Source organism: Euprymna scolopes, chromosome 39 (assembly GCF_053919585.1).
Source record: "Euprymna scolopes isolate OS-2025 chromosome 39, ASM5391958v1, whole genome shotgun sequence".
Lineage (NCBI taxonomy): Eukaryota > Metazoa > Mollusca > Cephalopoda > Sepiida > Sepiolidae > Euprymna > Euprymna scolopes.
Genome location: NC_136520.1, coordinates 55,652,748 through 55,673,311, shown reverse-complemented (window position 1 = coordinate 55,673,311; position 20,564 = coordinate 55,652,748). Strand labels below are relative to the sequence as shown.

The 20,564-nt window shown below is 34.3% G+C and overlaps 1 pseudogene; it reads right to left on the bottom strand.

The window, feature by feature from the left end:
- Nucleotides 1-680: 680 nt before the first annotated feature.
- On the bottom strand, nt 681-797 carry LOC145263957 (5S ribosomal RNA; annotated as a pseudogene).
- Between the last annotated feature and the right edge of the window lie 19,767 nt (nt 798-20,564).

Here is a 20,564-nt window from a genome sequence, read left to right as displayed (position 1 = left end):
GCCAACATCAATATATTACACACGAATTTCCACAGGTCCCGCTAGGAAATGATTATTAGTAATAATAGTAGTGTTGTCTAAAGTCATTTTGACAACCAACCTCTCCAGGTTTCCATCAATCGCCGTCTCTTTGGATGACCGTTTGAAAGTCAGCTTGCGTTATCTCAACCGCTGTTTACCATTGGTTCTGTGTATGAGATTTATTGTGATTCAGTTCCAGTTATTATAATTATTAGTGGTACTCCATGTCGTCGTCGTCGTTGTCGTCGTCGTCGTCGTAGTAGTAGTAGTAGTAGTAGTTCAAATTTCGGTCATATTGGGCGTTATGTAGGTAGACGGCAAGTGAAAGCTCACGGGCAGGCTGTTTCATAAAACGGGCTGTTGCACACGTTCCCCGGCGCCATGGTGGCGAACACCATGTGTTTTTTCCCCGCCATTTAAAGCTGTTCTGACATATTTCGATCAATCTATCTATTTATTCATCCATCGATAAGAAAGGAAAGGCAAATCGATATCTATCAATAGGGTTTTACTGCGATTGATAATATTGGCGCGTTCGTGATGCGTAAATATCCCCATGTCTGGCCATCTGTCTGCTACCCTCCCCTCTCTCTCTCTCTCTCTCTCTCTCTCTTTCTTTCGTTATATATAAACACACACACACATATATACACGGAGAGCACATACAGCGCCTAGAATTCCCAAATGGTCACCAATCTTGTATTAACCAGGCTCAACGTTGCTTAACTTCGGTGATCTGACGAGAACCGGTGTGTCAACGCGATTATGCCATATATATATATATATATATATATATATATATATATATATATATAGTAAGTTATGAAAATATATATGGCAATTAAGCTACACTGAATTTTTCGCGCCTCATTCTCGTGAGAATTCACCAGGCTTATCAGGTAAGCCTGACGAATTCTAATGAAACGCGGAATAGTCTGTGTAGCTTAATTATCATATATATTTTCATAACTTAATACCTAGCTCTACGTATATATCGAGCACTGTTGAAGTAAATACTAAAAAATTCAAGCATAAATTATATCTTTGTATATTAATTTATGTGATTTAATGAAATAGTTATATATATATATATATATATATATATATATATATATATATATATATATATATATATATATATATATATATATATACATTTGTAGTCATCGACATACATTCCTGTTTCGTTGTATCATAATTCACCAGTGCCGCTAGCACCTCTCCCAAGCCGAGAATTGAACCTAGAACCATCGCGTTGACAGTTAGCAGTTCTATTGATCGATCCACGGGAGCGGCGCCCGTAAAAAACCTCGCCAAATGCCTATTTAAACAAACATCCGTCCACCACTTGTACAGTGCTCTAATCGCTTTGTTTATGAACAAAGAGCGAGCGTCGCATTTTTCAGCCAATTAAGTAGCGGGTGAGATTACTTACGACAGTGCTTTGCCCAAAGAGATAGAATTATATATATATATATATATATATATATATATATATATATATATATATATATATATATATATATATGTGTGTGTGTGTGTGTGTGTGTGTGTGTGTGTGTGTACATGTGTGTATAATATGTCCACACGAAAAATATGGAAATTATTATATTTTTCATCTATTACTTATAAATTGCCCCATAGGAATAAACATGTTTTCAAAAATAACAGAATCTCAGACGTTCCTTAGCTCCACTTTAATATACTCTACAAAAAAAGTTAGAATTTAAAGCTATTAGCTTGATACAAAAATAATGTCGACAAGAACCGGGGTGTTAGTGAGGTCATCGGCAAACCCAAATTCTGCGGTCAATAATTAGGTCGCGTAGAAAGATTAAGTAGAGGCGGTTACAACTAGCATTTTTGAATGCTTTGATTTAAAATGCGTCGAGGTTTATTCTAGCTTTTTAAGTTTTCATATAGGTGGCTTCGAGTATTTTTAGCTTTTTAAAATTTGTTTCACGACGCGTAATTATTGTGTTACAGACTAAGGGTTGTCTTACGTCGGAAGAGAGAAAGTTATGTTTTTTAAAAAAATTTAAAATTGCATTAAAATCTTTGTGCATTGTAGGGCGACAAGATAAGGTAGTGATTGTGAAACCACCGTGATTATCTGCTTCAGGATTTATTATAAGATTTACAATCTCCTAATGTGCAGTTAAACTCATAGATGACGTTATGTTACGTAGTGGTGCTATTATTAGAATGATGAACGTTCTTTTGTTGTTCATGTTATAAGAAGAGTAAGAGTCTTAGTGAGAGATTAGAGTCTTAATCATATTGTTGGAAGCGATGCTAGTTATTATATATATATTCATTGTGAGTGTTCATATTGAAAGAGATGGGATGGAGACATTAACAAGTATATATAAAGAGAGAGAGAGAGAGAGAGAGAGAGTACATATAAATACACTTTGAGAGGCGATTCGATATCTAGATAGATAGACCGAGTGATTGGCATTCATGCTTTTGACAGTTCTGTATGAAACGGGAGTGTTTATATAACATAAATAGTTTGACACATATACTTTCTAACACATATCTTTTAGATGATGATTTTATCAAATGGTTCTTATACATAAATGGACAATACCTTTTCTCGTTGTAATGATGAACACAGAAGACGGCAGTTATGAAAAACATGATGATCATTTATTTCTTCCATGTGACCGGTCAATGGCTTTGCATCCAGGAATTCAAAGTTTCTTCCTTACATCTTCTTCTTCTAAAACCCTCTCGCTTCCAAGATTCGGTCTGAACCTCCCTGCGTCCCTGGTCGGACTCTGGTCTGACTCTCCGACTCTCTGACTCTCCGACTCTCTGACTCTCTCTCTCTCTCTCTCTAACTAACTCTAACTTCGAACTCTTTCCTATATTGAGAAATCACATGTATCTGGCCAAAGTGACTATAATTCACGTGTCATTAACATGCGCGATTTGCACGCTTTTTGAAGCATTCAGATGACCAGGAAATTTCCCATTTCCCTTTTACAAAGGAATTTAACCTACTTATCTAATTCATATAACCCATATTTTATTATTAATTCTACTTAACAATGTGCATTGTTTCCAGCCAAATATGTATTTATTAAATATTTTATCGGAATCAACAAATTACTGGACATTCCATTTAAAACGTATTGTTCTTTAAAACTTATCTCCAAGGTTCGATTCCCGTTTTCTCGGATTTTATTTTCATTTACTAATTCTCTTTGTTTTTACTTACATGAAAAAGGGGACAAGCCTTTTTCATGTAAAATTTAAAAAATTGAATTAAAATATTTGTGCATTGTATGGCGACGAGATAAGGTAGTGATTGTGAAACCAACGTAATTATCTGCTTCAGGATTTATATAAGATTTACAATCTCCTAATGGGCAGTTAAACTCATAGATGCCGTTAGTTTTTTCTAATGATTTTAGGGTTAATGTAGCATTTATTGTTCTACAAAGTTTTGGGTCTTAAATATTTCATAGAAAAACTGTGTCTAATTTTATGTTAATTAGGTATATGTATCTGTATATTATATGCATATAGCTGTTTCCCTAATTTAAACTTTAGTTGTATTTGATTGCAGTAGAATATCTTAATAATAATAATTGGGATGTGAGGTTGCGCGATATTCCTATCTATAGCTCATCTGTTTTCTCTCCATGTTTTGTTTGTATTTTTAAGTTCATATCATGTTTGCCTCTTAAGCTAGACGTCACCTTTCCAGATATATGTATGCTTGCTCCTTACTCCTCTCCCGATGAGAGGACTAGGCTTGGAAATGCCTAGGTATAAAGAGCGTTTATAACCCCTCTTTTCACATACGTTTCTCCTTATTGAACTGACAAATAAATTCACATAGAACTATATTTACTTCATCCTATCCCAAATGTAATTTTACACACACACTCACACACACACACACACACATTATATATTGTGTAGGTGTAATTAACCGTTATAAGAGAAATAATAAGAGTTATCATTCATTTGTCTAAGGGCAAATATATATGTTTTTCACGAGCATTATATATAGAAGTATATACTATCCTGGTGTCCGGCGTTGCCTGGGAGTTTGGAGGTGTGTATTGAGCAAAAAAAAAAAGAAGTTGTAGTAGGCAGGAAGGCCTGAACCCGTACCGTGAAGGAGGACAAGAACGTTAAAAATAACGTGACGCCTTCGCTTTTGCGTCCATTGCAAAACCGGAAGTTAAAGAGATTTAAATTAAGACTAGTCAATTGAAAAAAAGGGGAGGACATTCGAAAATATCGGCAAAAAAGCGACATCTCCTTGTAGAAAAGTGCCTAATTGATATATTTTGTCGATATTTGTCGTCCGAAGGGTCGAGCTTCAAAACGATAAAATCACGTGAAAATCCGTCACCTTTGTCGAAAGTTTTAAGCAGACATATAAAAATACATACACACATCTATACATTTATACATTTAAACAGGCAGGTGACATTTATATTATAGCGTACTAACATATAAAGAAAAACTTAACCTAGATTTAAAACAGGTCAAGACACTAGATATCTACGCTAAATAGTACACACAAAGGAACTGGACAACCGGAGGTCAAATGGGCCTTTGTCTAGTAAGTGCCTGCTTATTGGCTGATTAGGAAAGGCCCGATGGATACTAGGAAGCTAATTGGTTAACTAATAACTAATAGAAGGTGCGTATATAAAAACGTAAGACATCTACATAATTCTCGCATAAGCCTGAAGAATCCTAGAATGGATGAAACGCGGAATATTCAGTGTAGCTAAAACGCCATAAATATTTTATAACTTACTAACTAGCTCTACCTACGTATTGAGCACTTTTGAATTAAATATTTAAAGTTTACGCATTAATGTATACTTTCCTATATTAATTTAATGTGAGTAAATGAAGTAGTTTTATATATATATATATATACACATGCATATCTATCTATATCTATCTATGTATATATATATATATATATATATATATATATATATCTTTCTCTCATATATATATATATATATATATATATATATATATATATATATAGCAAGGTATAAAATATATATATGGAAATTAAGCTACACAGAATTTTCTACGTTTCATCCACGCTAGGATTCGTCAGGCTTGTGCGAAGAGTTTTAGTTTTCTGGTGTTTTTATATACGCACATTCTATTGAGTTTTAGTTAGCCATCTTTCTAGTGTCCACGATGCACCTTCTAATCAGCCATTCGCATAAGCCTGACGAATTCTTGCGTGGAGGGAAGGCGCAATATTCTGTGTAGCTTAATTGGCACATATATTTTCATAATTTACTACCTAGCTCTACCTATGTATTGAGCACTGTTGAAGTAAATTCTTAAAGTTTACGCATGAAATTATACTTTCGTTTATTAATTTATGTGACTAAATGAAGTAGTCATATATATATATATATATATATATATATATATATATATATATATATATATATATATATGCGTGTGTGTGTGTTCGTATTTATGTATATTTGGAATGAAAAATTTGTTGACAAACGAAAATAATGTTTTGTGTAGATTGAACTTTATGTTTGCAAACAGTCTGTACGTTGTAAGACCCGAGGCGCCTGATACACACAAAAATATTTGCTTATTGACTTTCTATTGCTATAAAAATAACAAACACGATTTATTATAAATGCGAAGCCCGTTCAAAAGCAAAAGGCGTTAATCCACTTTACGTTACAAGGTTTTCGTTATGAAAAACAGAACTTTTGTATAGTTTCGAAAGGACAAAAAATAACCTTCATTTTTATACGTCTATTCAGGCGATGAAGTCGTCGATTTTTTTGGTTTTAGCACCGGTTTTAAAAACTTTTATTTGTTTATTTTTTTTTTTACTTAGACGTCACCACTGATCAAGGCCCGGAGGTCACTCGAGGATAAAGGTTATCGAGTGCACAGTAGTAAATGGCATTATGTAGTAATATTTCGTAGTGGAAATTTGGTAAATGTGATTACTTAAGGAGAACGACTCATCAAAAATTTGTTTACATTGGACTTGAGGACAACCAAATTGTAGTCAGATGGAAAACAGGCAAACAGAAGAGAATTCCACAGGCGTTCTGTTCTAAGAATGAAGCTTTGTTCAGGGAATCTACGTTTTGATTTAGGCACAGATAAAGGGTGGCGAATATTATTGACAGTGGTTTCAGCTAAACGGGGGGGGGGTCGTGAAAGCTTGGCGAGGGGGGCATAGATTGGAGCTCAGACTAGCACTTGTCATGTAAATAACGATAAAGCAGAGAGAGGATCGCAACGCCTCTTCTGTGGGAAAGAGGTTGCAGGGAAGAGAAAAGGCCATCCATCACTAAGCTACGAAGTCTATTTTGAACTCGGCCAAGGCAGGATAAGCTGCTTCTAACAGCTCTTTCCAGATGTGGCAACAGTACTCCATCCCTGGACGATCTTGGATTTCATACAGATAGAGAATTGCATCAGTAGTGAGATATCTACTGGAGCGGTAGAAGGATCCCACCATTTTTCAGTGACCTTAGCAACAGATTTGATGTACGTGTTCCACTTCAGATCAGAAATAAAGGTAAAGCCCAGAAGCTTGTCAAAACATGAGGTCTCCCCAAGACGACAGTCATTCATTTCAAATACTATGTTTATTGCTAACTGTACAGAGTAAATTGTTATTGACGAAACCCTATTCTAGCAATGGTAGACGTGGTGGGTGTTTGTTGGCCGGAAACCCTAAGATCATCTGATAATTCCGGAAGGATGATCGATAACACGCGCTAAATTGTGAAGCAAGAGTCGTGCTATTCCTAATCATTCATCTCCTGAGTCAATACTCTTTGATTCGAATGACAAGGAAAAATCTAGGACGATCGGAAACAATGCCGAAACACGCAAGGAGCACATGCAGCTGCTGGTATTCTCAAACGGCCAGCCATTATGGTACTGCGCAAGCTAAACAGTGCTTAATCTTAATAATATTACGATGCAAGCCTGGAAAAACATGTGTCGGGCAAAGTTTCCTATAAAGAATCTATAAGTCTACGAAATAGCAGTATCTTCCCTCATCCTAGCAGCAGGAGGCTCCTTCAGTCTTTGACAGACTACAGATACCCATCGCAATACGCCATCTCCAACCACGCCACCTGCGTCAACATTGTTAAATACCAGTGGCAAGTGAAGTGACTGTACAGGTCGACTGGAAACAAATGCCGAGATAAGCAGAGAGAACATACAGCGCATAGAAATCCGAAATGGTCACCCATCTAGTACTAACCAGATTCAACGTTTCTTAGCTTCGGTGATCTGACGAGATTATACCATATATATATATATATATATATATATATATATATATATATATATATATATATATATATATATATATATATATATATAAAGCTGAATGTGTGTGGGTGTGTCTGGTCACGTCTAAGCTCCTGTATGGTTGACTATTTAAAAAAATTGATTACATATAATGATAGATGATGTATCGAGACACAGGAATATGTATGTTTAATCCTGCAGAACGGTGGTTCATTAAACTTGTGGGGTCTGGGTTCGCGCATGGTCCACAAAGTATGGAATTAAAAAATTAACGTTTACAAGTATTTTTTATATAGATGTACATAAGAATACTTTGATAAGTATGTTTTAACTTAAATACGGGTGGTATAATAAAATTGTGGGGTCTGCGTTCGCGCCTGGCCTCCATAGAATGGAAATAGGCACAAACTTTAATAAAGACTTTTCATATCTATCTGCGTAAGTATACTTTGATAATTATGTTTCAGTTTGAAGAAATATGGTATAATAAATTATGGGGTGTTTATTTGCGCCTGACCTCCTTAGAATGTAAATATGTTACAAAGTTTAACAAGGTTTTTTAATATAGATCCACAGAATATTGTGATAAGTGTTTCAGTGTGAATAGGTATGGTATAATAAATTATGGGGTTTATCTGTTTTATTTTTACATTCATCATATATATATATATATATATATATATATATATATATATATATATATATATATATATATGAAGCTCGACACTTTGGACTACAAATATCGAAAAGTTGACGGGCGATCGACTTTGCTTCAACTAGTTTCGCTTTATTTATACGAAAAAGACAAACACACACTTGAAAGGATTGGACAGCACGAATGTTTTAAAAGTCGATCTAAATAAATAAAGAGATGGCGCCCGTTTGTAAATTGGAGATATTACAATTTAGGGAGTATAAAAAGTTCTTCAAAATAGTAATCTTGTCGAGAAGCCCAGCGACAAAAGCCTTTTGTGGATATAAAGAAACACGCGCGCCCATTTTGCCTTTTATATTATTAGATTAACGTGGGTGTCCAGCATTGCCCCGGTGTTTGTAGGCGTGTGTTTGGAAAATAAAGTGTTAATAGGCAGGCAGGCTCGAACCCGTGACAAGAAGGCGGAAAAGGAAGTGAAAGAAAACCTGACATCTTACCGCTACGCTATGACGTGACAGGCAGTGAAAAGCGTTCAAATTTAGCAATGTCAGCCATAACGCCATAGTATATAAGACTCACGCACTTAACTCTTGTAGGCGAGTTAAACTTTTACCTTTTTGTTTCCCTATGATCTTAATCACGCAGTTAACTCTGGCTGTAGGCCAGTTGCCGTATATGTTTCCCCAATTTGTTATGGAAAACCAGCTCCCCACAAAAGGGAGAGGAAACTCTAGCAGTGTCGACATGAATAGCAATTGTCGTATATGACGGGTTTCTCCACCTTTAAGATATTAAATCCTTTATTCTGGCTATAAATTAACAGAAACAAAAAACTTGGGCACAGGGCTAACTCAAAAAGGAAGGGATGGGGGTCGTTGGTCATCCTTGTCACTCCAGAATTAAACAAAAGTTTCTCTTAGCTAGTATTCTCTTTTGCCATGATACTGCATTCACCTTTTCGTACTGGGGGACGTCCTACTTAGTATCCAATTGTTTAAAACATTTTTTATTGGCGTGTAAAAACCAAAAAGACAACAATAATGGTACAATTGTTCATTTGTGTCGAGGGCGGGGGAAGAAAAAATACAAAAGTGGTAGTAGGACCCTCCCAACCCATTCTAGTTGATAGACCGCCCGTTTCACTTCGGTTTGTGAAGGAAACTGAGCTCCTTCGGGACAAGCTCTCAGTGAGGGTGTCCTATAGATGGGATAAATGGAGAAAAGAAAAATTAGTGGGTGATGCTGGAGTAGTGATTGATTTCTTTCCCTCCAGGATCGGTGAAATTTAGAGGGAGGAGTAAAAAGTAAAATTTCATTTAGGAGAGGGTGGGGATTTTGGAGGCTTCCTATGTGGGGAGGGATGGAGCACTTACTCGGCTAGCTAAGAGGCTTAAGATGAGGTTACTCTTGATGAAATTTGGCTCCTTGCTATATTTATCCATCTTCTGTTATTGCCGCGCGATGCAACCTCTTTTTATTACATTTGATTTTGACCCGTAGTTGGTGTTTAAAGAAAGCGATCAGACCCTGATCAGAAAAAGACAACACCTCCTGGCCACACTGCAGTCGCGACGTCCGAATCCCCATTCTTGCCACGGGCAGGATCGTAATGTAGACGATTTGTTTTTCCCGGTCCCACCGCGACCTCACCTTATCAATGACATTTGATACGGTAATTGGGCGAGGATGTTCGGGATCGATGCGAGCCGTCACCTCGTTGACATATGACCAGTACTGGCAGAGTTTGCGGCAATCGAAGAAAGCGTGATCAGTCGTTTCTATGGGGACAAGCAGGCGACTCCAAAAAACCGGAACAGCATTGTATGTTGTTGAGTGGACGTGCATTTCAGGCCAATCGTCAGGTCAAAGAGAACTCAGAATTCTTCAAATGACTCTAACCCTAACTCCATGCAGAGTTGATCTTACTCTGTTGCCAACCCAAACATGCGCATAGCGGGTCGTCGGCAGAGTCTTCTCGCTGCCTGCGATGGCACTCAACGGAAGGGTCGAAAACGAGGTCGGGAAGAGAAGCAGTAACGGCAGAGTGCCACGGTTAATCATGTTGCATATAGTGGCTCAGGAAGGCCGGCGTCTTGGCGTCTCGGTGACACTTCAAGTCTGGCATTTCCAAGCCTTCCTCACACATACGTTGTATACAGACCTGCCTGCTTACCCAGTGTCTTCTTTTCCCCAAAGGAGCGTGGACAAGAGTTCGACGAGAGCTTTTTCGTGTTGCAAAGCTGATTGTCTTTCTGGACGTCCCGGACGGAAGGCCAGAAGGCTGTTGACTTCGCTTCGATTAGTTTTGCTTTTATACGAAAAAGACAAGCAAACACCGGGAACCAGGGATTTTTTTTAAAAATCGATCAAAATAAAGATAGATACGACATCCGTTTTCGATCTGAGATATTACTATTTAGGGAGTATAAGGAAAGTTCTCACAAAATAGTAACCTTGTCAAGAAGCCCGGCGAAAATAGCCTTTACCCGACATACAGAAATGCGTGTGTCCATAAAATAGCTTATATTCGGCGTAATATATAGCGATGATTTAAAAAGTTTAAAATAAAATGACTCGTGCGCCACCACCGAGAATCGAAACCAAAACGTTTAGCTTACGATTTACTTTCCCTTGACGTTAATGCCTGAGCTATGAAGACATGTTTGCTGCAAGGCTAAAAATAAAATCATGAACCAATAGCTATTACGTTACGCATGCATATTCATAATACCGTCGTTTGACCTTTACCTGGCAAATTTCATTTCTTTAGTTTTCACACTTTTGCGCCGATTTTCTCTGGCTAAAACTTCAATAGATAGTTTCGCATAGGTTAAAATACCCTATATATTAAGTTTCATCTCTGTAAACCAAAAACTTGTAGAGGAGTTTGGTAAGAAAATTTTTTCAACATATATATATATATATATATATATATATATATATATATATATATATATATATATGCATACATAAATATATATAGAAAGAGGTTTGTGTTTAATAAAAGCTTTTTATGAAACTAATACGCAAGTATAAATCATGTAGAATATCTGCATGAATATAATAGTTAACTAAAGATGATCATCCCATATGAACACCGAACAAATTAATAATTAAAATGAATGTTTTAAATATTATTTAAATTTCACAACCCATATGTATAACAAAGTTGTATTTTCTTTTTAAAAAAGTAGAAGAAAAAAAAAAGGATTTTAATATGAATATCTATACACAAAACCCCAAATTTGTATATATATATATATATATATATATATATATATATATATATATATATATATATATGTGTGTGTGTGTGTGTGTGTGTGTGTGTGTGTATATATATATATATATATATATGATGAGAATAATAGAAATATTCCACAAAATAGAGAAAAAAAAAAGCAACAAACCGTGTTATCTGTCATCAACGTTTCGTCTTTATTTTTATTTATTTATTGATCCAGAGGAAGTCTCAAATAAAAGACGAAACGTTGATGGACACATAACTCGGTTTGTTCGTTTTTATTTTTATTTCTCTCTCCCTCCTTCTCTCTCTCTCCTTCTCTGTCTCTCTCTCTATATATATAAGTGTGTGTGTGTGTGTGTGGATGTGTGTGAGTATCGTCTACGCACGAGACAAAGCAAAATCCGACACCAAGCTTATGGATAAATCAATTTCCTTTCGTGTGAATGGATTCTATTGATTTATAGTGATCATATAAGGATATTTCCGCCGAGTTGTACATTTAGGTATTAATAAGAATTAATCGTTATTAGTCATCATTATGCTACATTTAGAAAGACTATGCGCCAGAAAGGTTTCTACTGTAATGTTTTTCTTATCTATTGCTACAATATGTTTGTCACGTTGTACAAGTTTTTTTTTTTATCAAAGAAGCAAGAGGACATGTAGAAACACACTTGTCAGTTTTAAACCAACACCTTTATATCTGGTATTTCCAACAACGCATATTTTTTCTAAATAATTAATTAATTTCTCCTTTTCTGGTCGCGTTTAAATTTTTGTCTTTGCTGTGACGTCACCCACGTTTCTCGAACACGTGCTTCTCTGAAAACCGACGTAAATGGATGTTTTTCTCTTTTTCTTTAAACTTTTTCCCGGCGATTATTATAGATTACATATTATTAGATTACATATTATAGATTACATATTATAGATTACATATTAATAGATTACATATTTATAGATCACATATTTATAGGTTACATATTAATAGATTACATATTTATAGATTACATATTATAGATTACATATTTATAGATTACATATTAATAGGTTACATATTTATAGATTACATATTAATAGATTACATATTTATAGGTTACATATTTATAGATTACATATTAATAGGTTACATATTTATAGATTACATATTTATAGATTACATATTTATAGATTACATATTATAGATTACATATTTATAGGTTACATATTTATAGATCACATATTATAGATTACATATTTATAGGTTACATATTTATAGATTTCATATTATAGAGTACATATTTATAGGTTACATATTTATAGATTACATATTATAGGTTACATATTTTTAGATTACATATTATAGATTACATATTATAGATTACATATTTATAGATTACATATTTATAGGTTACATATTTATAGATTACATATTTTTAGATTATATATTTTAGATTACATATTTATAGATTACATATTTTTAGATTACATATTTTTAGATTACATATTTATAGATTACATATTTTTAGATTACATATTTTTAGATAACATATTTATAGATTACATATTTATAGGTTACATATTTATAGATTACATATTTATAGATTACATATTTATAGATAACATATTTATAGATTACATATTTATAGGTTACATATTTATAGATTACATATTTATAGATTACATATTTTTAGATTACATATTTATAGATTACATATTTTTAGATTACATATTTATAGATTACATATTTTTAGATTGCATATTTTTAGATTACATATTTTTAGATTACATATTTTTAGATTACATATTTTTAGATTACATATTTATAGATTACATAATTATAGGTTACATATTTATAGATTACATATTTATAGATTACATATTTATAGATTACATATTTTTAGATTACATATTTTTAGATTACATATTTTTAGATTACATATTTTTAGATTGCATATTTATAGATTACATATTTATAGGTTACATATTTATAGATTACATATTATAGATTACATATTTATAGATTACATATTTATAGGTTTCATATTTATAGGTTACATAATTATAGGTTACATAATTATAGGTTACATATTTATAGATTACATATTTATAGATTACATATTTTTAGATTACATATTTTTAGATTACATATTTATAGATTACATATTTATAGGTTACATATTTATAGATTACATATCTATAGATTACATATTTTTAGATTACATATTTTTAGATTACGTATTTTTAGATTACATATTTTTAGATTACATATTTATAGATTACATATTTATAGATTACATATTTATAGGTTACATATTTATAGATTACATATTTATAGATTACATATTTTTAGATTACACATTTTTAGATTACATATTTTTAGATTACATATTTTTAGATTACATATTTATAGATTACATATTTATAGATTACATATTTATAGATTACATATTTATAGGTTTCATATTTATAGGTTACATAATTATAGGTTACATAATTATAGGTTACATATTTATAGATTACATATTTATAGATTACATATTTTTAGATTACATATTTTTAGATTACATATTTATAGATTACATATATATAGATAACATATTTATAGATTAAATATTTATAGATTACATATTTATAGATTACATATTTATAGGTTTCATATTTATAGATTACATATTTGTAGATTACATTTGTATAGGGTACATATTTAAGTATCATATTAACAAAAAAAATTGAAAAAAATAAATTTAATGAATTTTAAGAAGAGGGTTCACGTTCTCATTATGACGTTCTACTTCATTGTTACTCGACTGTCCATTTATTTACCGACGTGTCACGTGATTAGAGCGTTATAACGAGAAAATGAACCCCCTTCTTAAAAGTCATTAATTTTTTTTTGTTTCAAAATTTTTTCTGCTAATATGAGACTGTAAAATGTGATAATCATCGAAAAAAAATCTTTAAGGTGAAAAACAAACATTTTTAAGGGGTGGGAACGCTCATTCTGGTCCGTCGAACACTGTAGGGAAACGTGCGACTTACCTAATTAGCAAGTGCTCATAATTCAACGGGTCGGTCGTGGAATGAAATGAATGAAGAAGAAACAAAAATGGCTGCCTTATCTCTTTATATGCCTGCAATGTGACCACCTGATATGCAAATGAGATGCTCCTGGTTGGAGATAAAAGAGGGTTGATTTTTTAGAGGGACGTTCCTTTTGTAAGTTGGATTTCGAAGAAATAAGTTGAATTAGAAGCTCGTTGGGAGTTGAGAGAAGGTGCGTTACGTATACAGAAGTTTGGAAGTTGGAAGTTTGGACAAAAGTGTTAACCTTACTCAGGAAATTATTGGTGTGACGGGCGGAAGTAATAACACTCAAGTTATTGATTTATATCTTTACCGACGTGTCACGTGATTAGAGCGTTATAACGAGAAAGTGAACCCCCTTTTTAAAAGTCATTAATTTTTTTTCAAAATTTTTTTTTGCTAATATGAGACTTAACTCTGTAAATTATGATAATCATCGAAAAAAATTTTTAAGGTGAAAACCACGCATTTTTAAGGGGTGGGCACGCTCATTCTGGTCCGCCGAACACTGGTCCACCGAACACTGGTCCGCCGAACATTTGTCCGCCGAACACTGGTCCGCTGAACACTGGTCCGCCGAACACTTGTCCGCCGAAAACTGGTCCGCTGAACACTTGTCCGCCGAACACTATCCCACCGAACACTGGTCTGCCGAACACTTGTCCGCCGAACACTGGTCCGCTGAACACTGGTCCGCCGAACACTATCCCACCGAACACTGGTCCGCCGAACACTTGTCAGCTGAACACTTTTCCGCCGAACACTGGTCCACCGAACACTGGTCCGCCAAACACTTGTCCGCCGAACACTTGTCTGCCGAACACTTGTCCGCCGAACACTGGTCCACCGAACACTGGTCCGCCGAACACTTGTCCGCTGAACACTGGTCCACCGAACACTGGTCCACCGACCACTGGTCACGCCTAGAACACGTGCTACTTTTGTCAGGTCTCGAGCATGCCCTTCTTCCCGCTTTCTCGCATCTTGAACAGGTTACAAATCCTCTACGTCTCGAACACGTCTCGAACACGTCTCGAATGCCCCTTCCCTGAACACCAGCAACGCCTCGAACACCTCTTCTTTGAGCACGTGTATCCTTTTTATCTCTGGTATGATGTCACATCGTACACTGGGTTGGTCATTTGCATATTGCTGATGCTGTTGTTAACCCAACGTCAGCAGCTTTCTTACAAAGGCCAGCGAATGTGAGAGAGATACACACTATTAACTCTTTTATAATATAAATATAACGTTTTTACTTTTTAAGTGGTTTAGCTAAGTAAATCCAGGTTCACATAGAGAATTGTAGTAAGATTTTAATGGCTTTATTTTTATTTTTTTTATTTTTATTTTATTTATTTTATTTTTTTTTTTACTTTGAGTTAGATACGCTTCCATAACAGAAGTGCAAAAGGCGTCCAAGATAGTTGTGTATATCTCGATTTAAGACCACGGACAAGTGAAAAGCTTTATCATTCTTTTTTTTTTTACATCGGAATCACCATTGATTTCTCGTTCGCAGCGAACGGTCTTCACTATAATAATAGTAGCACTAGAAGCAATACCGAAAAACTTTGAAAATAGAATAGGAGAAATTGGAATCAGAGGAATGATTGGAAAACTACAACAAACAACAATAATGAAAATAGCTGAAATATTAAGAAAAACCCTTTAATGTGGAGACTAACAGACATGAACCACAAGCCCAGGTCAGACAAACTGCTGCAGAGACAAAACATGAAACGCTACATGGGACATAGAACATTAAAGATGCATACCTAAAAGTTCTGGAGCTCCACCCCATCCCTCCATTACCACATCACTAGCCCCCCCCCCCGGAAAAGAGTGAGACCGAATTGCCAAGTAGAGTCAAGGAGGAAGGAAAGGCCGAGGAATGAGCACTGAACAGACCTGCACTATATAAGTGCGACGAGAACTGGGCCCTTGGGGAGGTTTATTGTCACTCAAATTCCAGTGGAGACTAATGGCCGCTCCCAAAGAGAAATCAATGGTGAGCCGCTGTTGCGATAATGCAAATTTATTTGCAAATGTTATCGAAAGAGGTGGAGAGTACTGGAAATCTAGGGAAACTTGTTGTCACTCGGCTTCCACGGGACACCACAGGCTGTTTTCAATGAGATCTTTGATGAATGGTGTGAAAGCTCCTTTGCAGCGAATAATAATAATAATAATAATAATAATAATAATAATAATAATAATAATAATAATAATATCATTAAATCACAACAAAACAACAGCAACAATAACAATAACAATAATAATAATAATAACAATAATAATAATAAGACCAATAATAATAATAATAACAATAATAATAATAACAATAATAATAATAATGAGAATAATAATAAAAATAATAATAATAATAATAATCTGCTAACGAGAAATCAATGACAAGCAGCTGTTGCGATAATGCAAATTTATTTGCAAATGTTATCGAAAGAGATGAAGAGTACTGGAAACATGGGGAGACTTGTTATCACTCAGCTTCCAGGGAACACCACAGGCTGGCCTCAGGGAAAGATCTCTGAAGATCTGTGTGAAAGCTTCTTGTGAGATTATAATAATAATAATAATAATAATAATAATAATAATAATAATAATAATAATAATAAAAGTTTTGAAGCACCACTTTTTATGATGACGTCATAATTGCATTACAAATTAAAATAATGGCGACCCACATTTGCAGGTAAAAAGCTGCCGGATTCGCGCTAGCGCGGTCCCCCGTTGTGAACCGTAATCGACCTGTAGGTAGCAGTTCACAGTGAACGTTTCCGATCAAATGACAGCTAACGAGCACTTGTCAGTCGGCTTCCTTTATTGATCCGTCTTTGTCCGGATACACAGACACAGGCGGAAAGTGTGGCGTCGACCTGACAACCTCTTTGTTTATTCACACAACTTTTCTCGCATGCTTTCAATAAAGAATAAAAATCAATAAGCGTAGGTAAGGTTAAGAGAATCTTTACTCTGCATTTTTTTTTTCAACTCTTGTTCACGCCAAACAATGTATTTTGTCGCTGGGACGTAATAAAGCTACGTTTACAGAAGATGACCGAGATATTGGTTTACATTACATTTTTTTTTTTACATAGGAATCACCACTTATCATGGCTCAGAGACCACTTGAGGATAAGAGTTTAGGGTCAATTGTACAATATAGTAATCAGTAATCCGGTAAATTTGTTAACTTAAGTGGAACGGCTCATCAAGAACTTGTTTACGTTGGACTTGAAGACAATCATATTGTAGTCTGCTGGAAAACAGGAAAACGGAAGACAGTACCACAGGCGTACACTTCTAAGAAAGAAGCTTTGTTCATAGAATCTACGTTTAGGTTTAGGCACAGATAAAGAATGGGGGGGGAGATATTGATAGTGTTTTCAGTTAGACGAGTGTTTCTTGTCAACGTTTGGCGAGGGAGGGCATAGATTGAAGCTCAGTCGAGCACTTGCCAAGGAAATAACGATAAAGCAGAGAAAAACTCGCAACATCTCTTCTGTGAGATAGAGGTTGCAGGGAAGAGAAAAGGGACACCTCCTACGAGACTACGAAGTCTATTTTGAACTCTATCAAAGCAGGACGTCCTTTTTAGCAGCTCCTGCCCAGATGTGGCAGCGGTACTCCATCCATGGACGTACCTGGCTCTTATATAGATAGAAGATTGCATCAGCAATGAGATATCTATTGCATCGATAGAAGGATCCCACCATTTTTCCAGCGGCCTTGGCAACAGATTTGATGTACGTGTTCTATTTCAGATCGGGAGTAAAGGTCAACCCCCAGAAGCTTGTTAAAACATGGCTTCTCACCAAGACGAGAACCATTCATTTCAATTGATGCCAGATGGGGTTCAGAATGTTGATGATGTAAAGATAGAAGCTTGGTTTTAGATGCATAAAAAGTAACCAGCCACTCTGCATGTCAGGACAGTCGGAAAAGCAGGAAATAGCGTGTCAAACTGTTAGAAGGAAGAAACTATCGGAATACAAGGCTCTCTGGAGTCTACAGTGAAGATGTGGAATTTTGCTATTTGTCGGGTTAATCGATGGACTCGGTTGGAACTAGTAGATTCCAGACTCTTTTTTATTTACTTCTTGGACCCTGTCCAAGAGAGAAAAACCCTAATGGTTAAAGCCCCGGCCCATATATGGCAAAACTATTAATTGCATGGCGAATAGTGATCTTGTAGAAATATACGATACCATCGTTAGCAATTTCCTCTGTGTTTTTTTTTTCAATTCAAGTTACCTGTAAATATTAAACCGATGAATTTTAATGGGACACCTATAGTGTTATTATCAATGGCAATGGGTGGCTGGTAATGTTCTTTAGCGTTATTTGTCTTAGCATTATTGTTTTATTATTCTGGGCGGTTTTTGGAGGAGTGAGTTTTATTTAGTGAAACATTTTCGTAACAATAGAAACACATAATTTTATATCATACTAGCAGTTCAACCCGGCTTTCCTTGGGCCCTATGTACTGATCATAACTTTATGTGAATATGAATAAACATATTAAAAACTTGGAACATGTCCAGCTAACCTACATCTAAAATGGCAAGTGTTTAGATCCAAAATTGGCGGAGGAGTTTGATAGAGTCTGCAAAGTTCAACTCTGTCAACGTTGAACTCTTGGCAGGCAAATTTTCGCAAAAAAAAAAAAAGATTAGAAAGCTTTCTTTATGTCTGAATTCACTTTATGTATAAATTTCGCATGTTTAGCGGCTGAGTAATTTGGTAAAGACCGCAAAGGTCAAATTCTCAAAAACTTTGACTCCAATTTTGACCCCTTAACATTTATTGTTTTGGGCCCAAATCGAATTCAAAAGTTTGATACGTGTTCAATTAACTTACATCTAAAATTAGTGTTTAGACTCAAAATTGGCAAAGGAGATTGATAGAGTTTTCTAAGATAAAATCGTTAAACTTTTATCCCTTGACGGCCAAATTTCTGGCCGAAAAACGATTAAAAAGATTTCCCCAAATCTCAATATACCTAATGTCAAATCTTGAGTCTGTAAACTGAAAATTGAAAGAGTTATTGCGTAGGGAAATGTACACACACAGACATACACAGATAATTTCACTTTTATACTAGCAGTTCCGCCCGGCTTTGCTCGGGCCCTATGTGTGCTCATACGGTTATGTGCATATGTATATATTAAAAAGTGTGAATATGTAAAGTAATGCCTTTCTCTATAATAGTCTTCCATAACTACCATAGAGAAAAGGCAGACAGACAGACATTTTCACTTTCATATATATATATATATATATATATATATATATATATATATATAGAGAGAGAGAGAGAGAGAGAGAGAGATAGATTGGATGCAATATATAGTAATGATTTAAAAATATTTAAAAAAGACTCATGCACCACCACCGAGAATCGAAACCAAAACGTTCAGCCCACGATTAATTTTTCCCTGCCGCAATGACTCGGCTATGAAAACATGTTTACTGCAAGGCTAAAAATTAAAACATGAACCAATAGCTACTACGTTATGCATTCGTAATACCAGAATTCGACCTTCACCTGGCAAATTTAATTTTTTTTAATTTTCACACTTTTTCACCGATTTTTCCGGGCTAAAACCCAAATATAAAGTTTTGCATGGATTCAAATACCTTATATATGAAGTTTAATGTCTGTAGACCAAAAACTCCAGGCAAAATTTTTTCAACAAAAATATATACGTATGCATAAATATATATGGAAAACATTTTGTGTTTACTATAAACTTTTTACGCAAATATTATGCAAGTATAAATCATGTAGAATATCTGCATGAATATAATTACACGTAATAGTTTACTAAAAAAGTTCATCCCAATAGAAAACCGAAAAAACTAATAGGGAATTAATTAAAATGAATGAGGCATTGGTGATTGAAATTAAATATACCATCGTGTACTTATATATGCTCTATAGCTTAATGGGAATATCGAGCGTTTACATTACAGAATGGGAATATCGAGCTTTTACATTACAGAATTCTAGTAAATTCCATTATATATATATATATATATATATATATATATATACATATATATATACACATATATATATATACATATATATATATATACATATATATATATACATATATATATATACATATATATATACATATATATATATATACATATATATATATATATATATATATATATATACATATATATATATATATATATATATATATATATATATATATATATATATATATA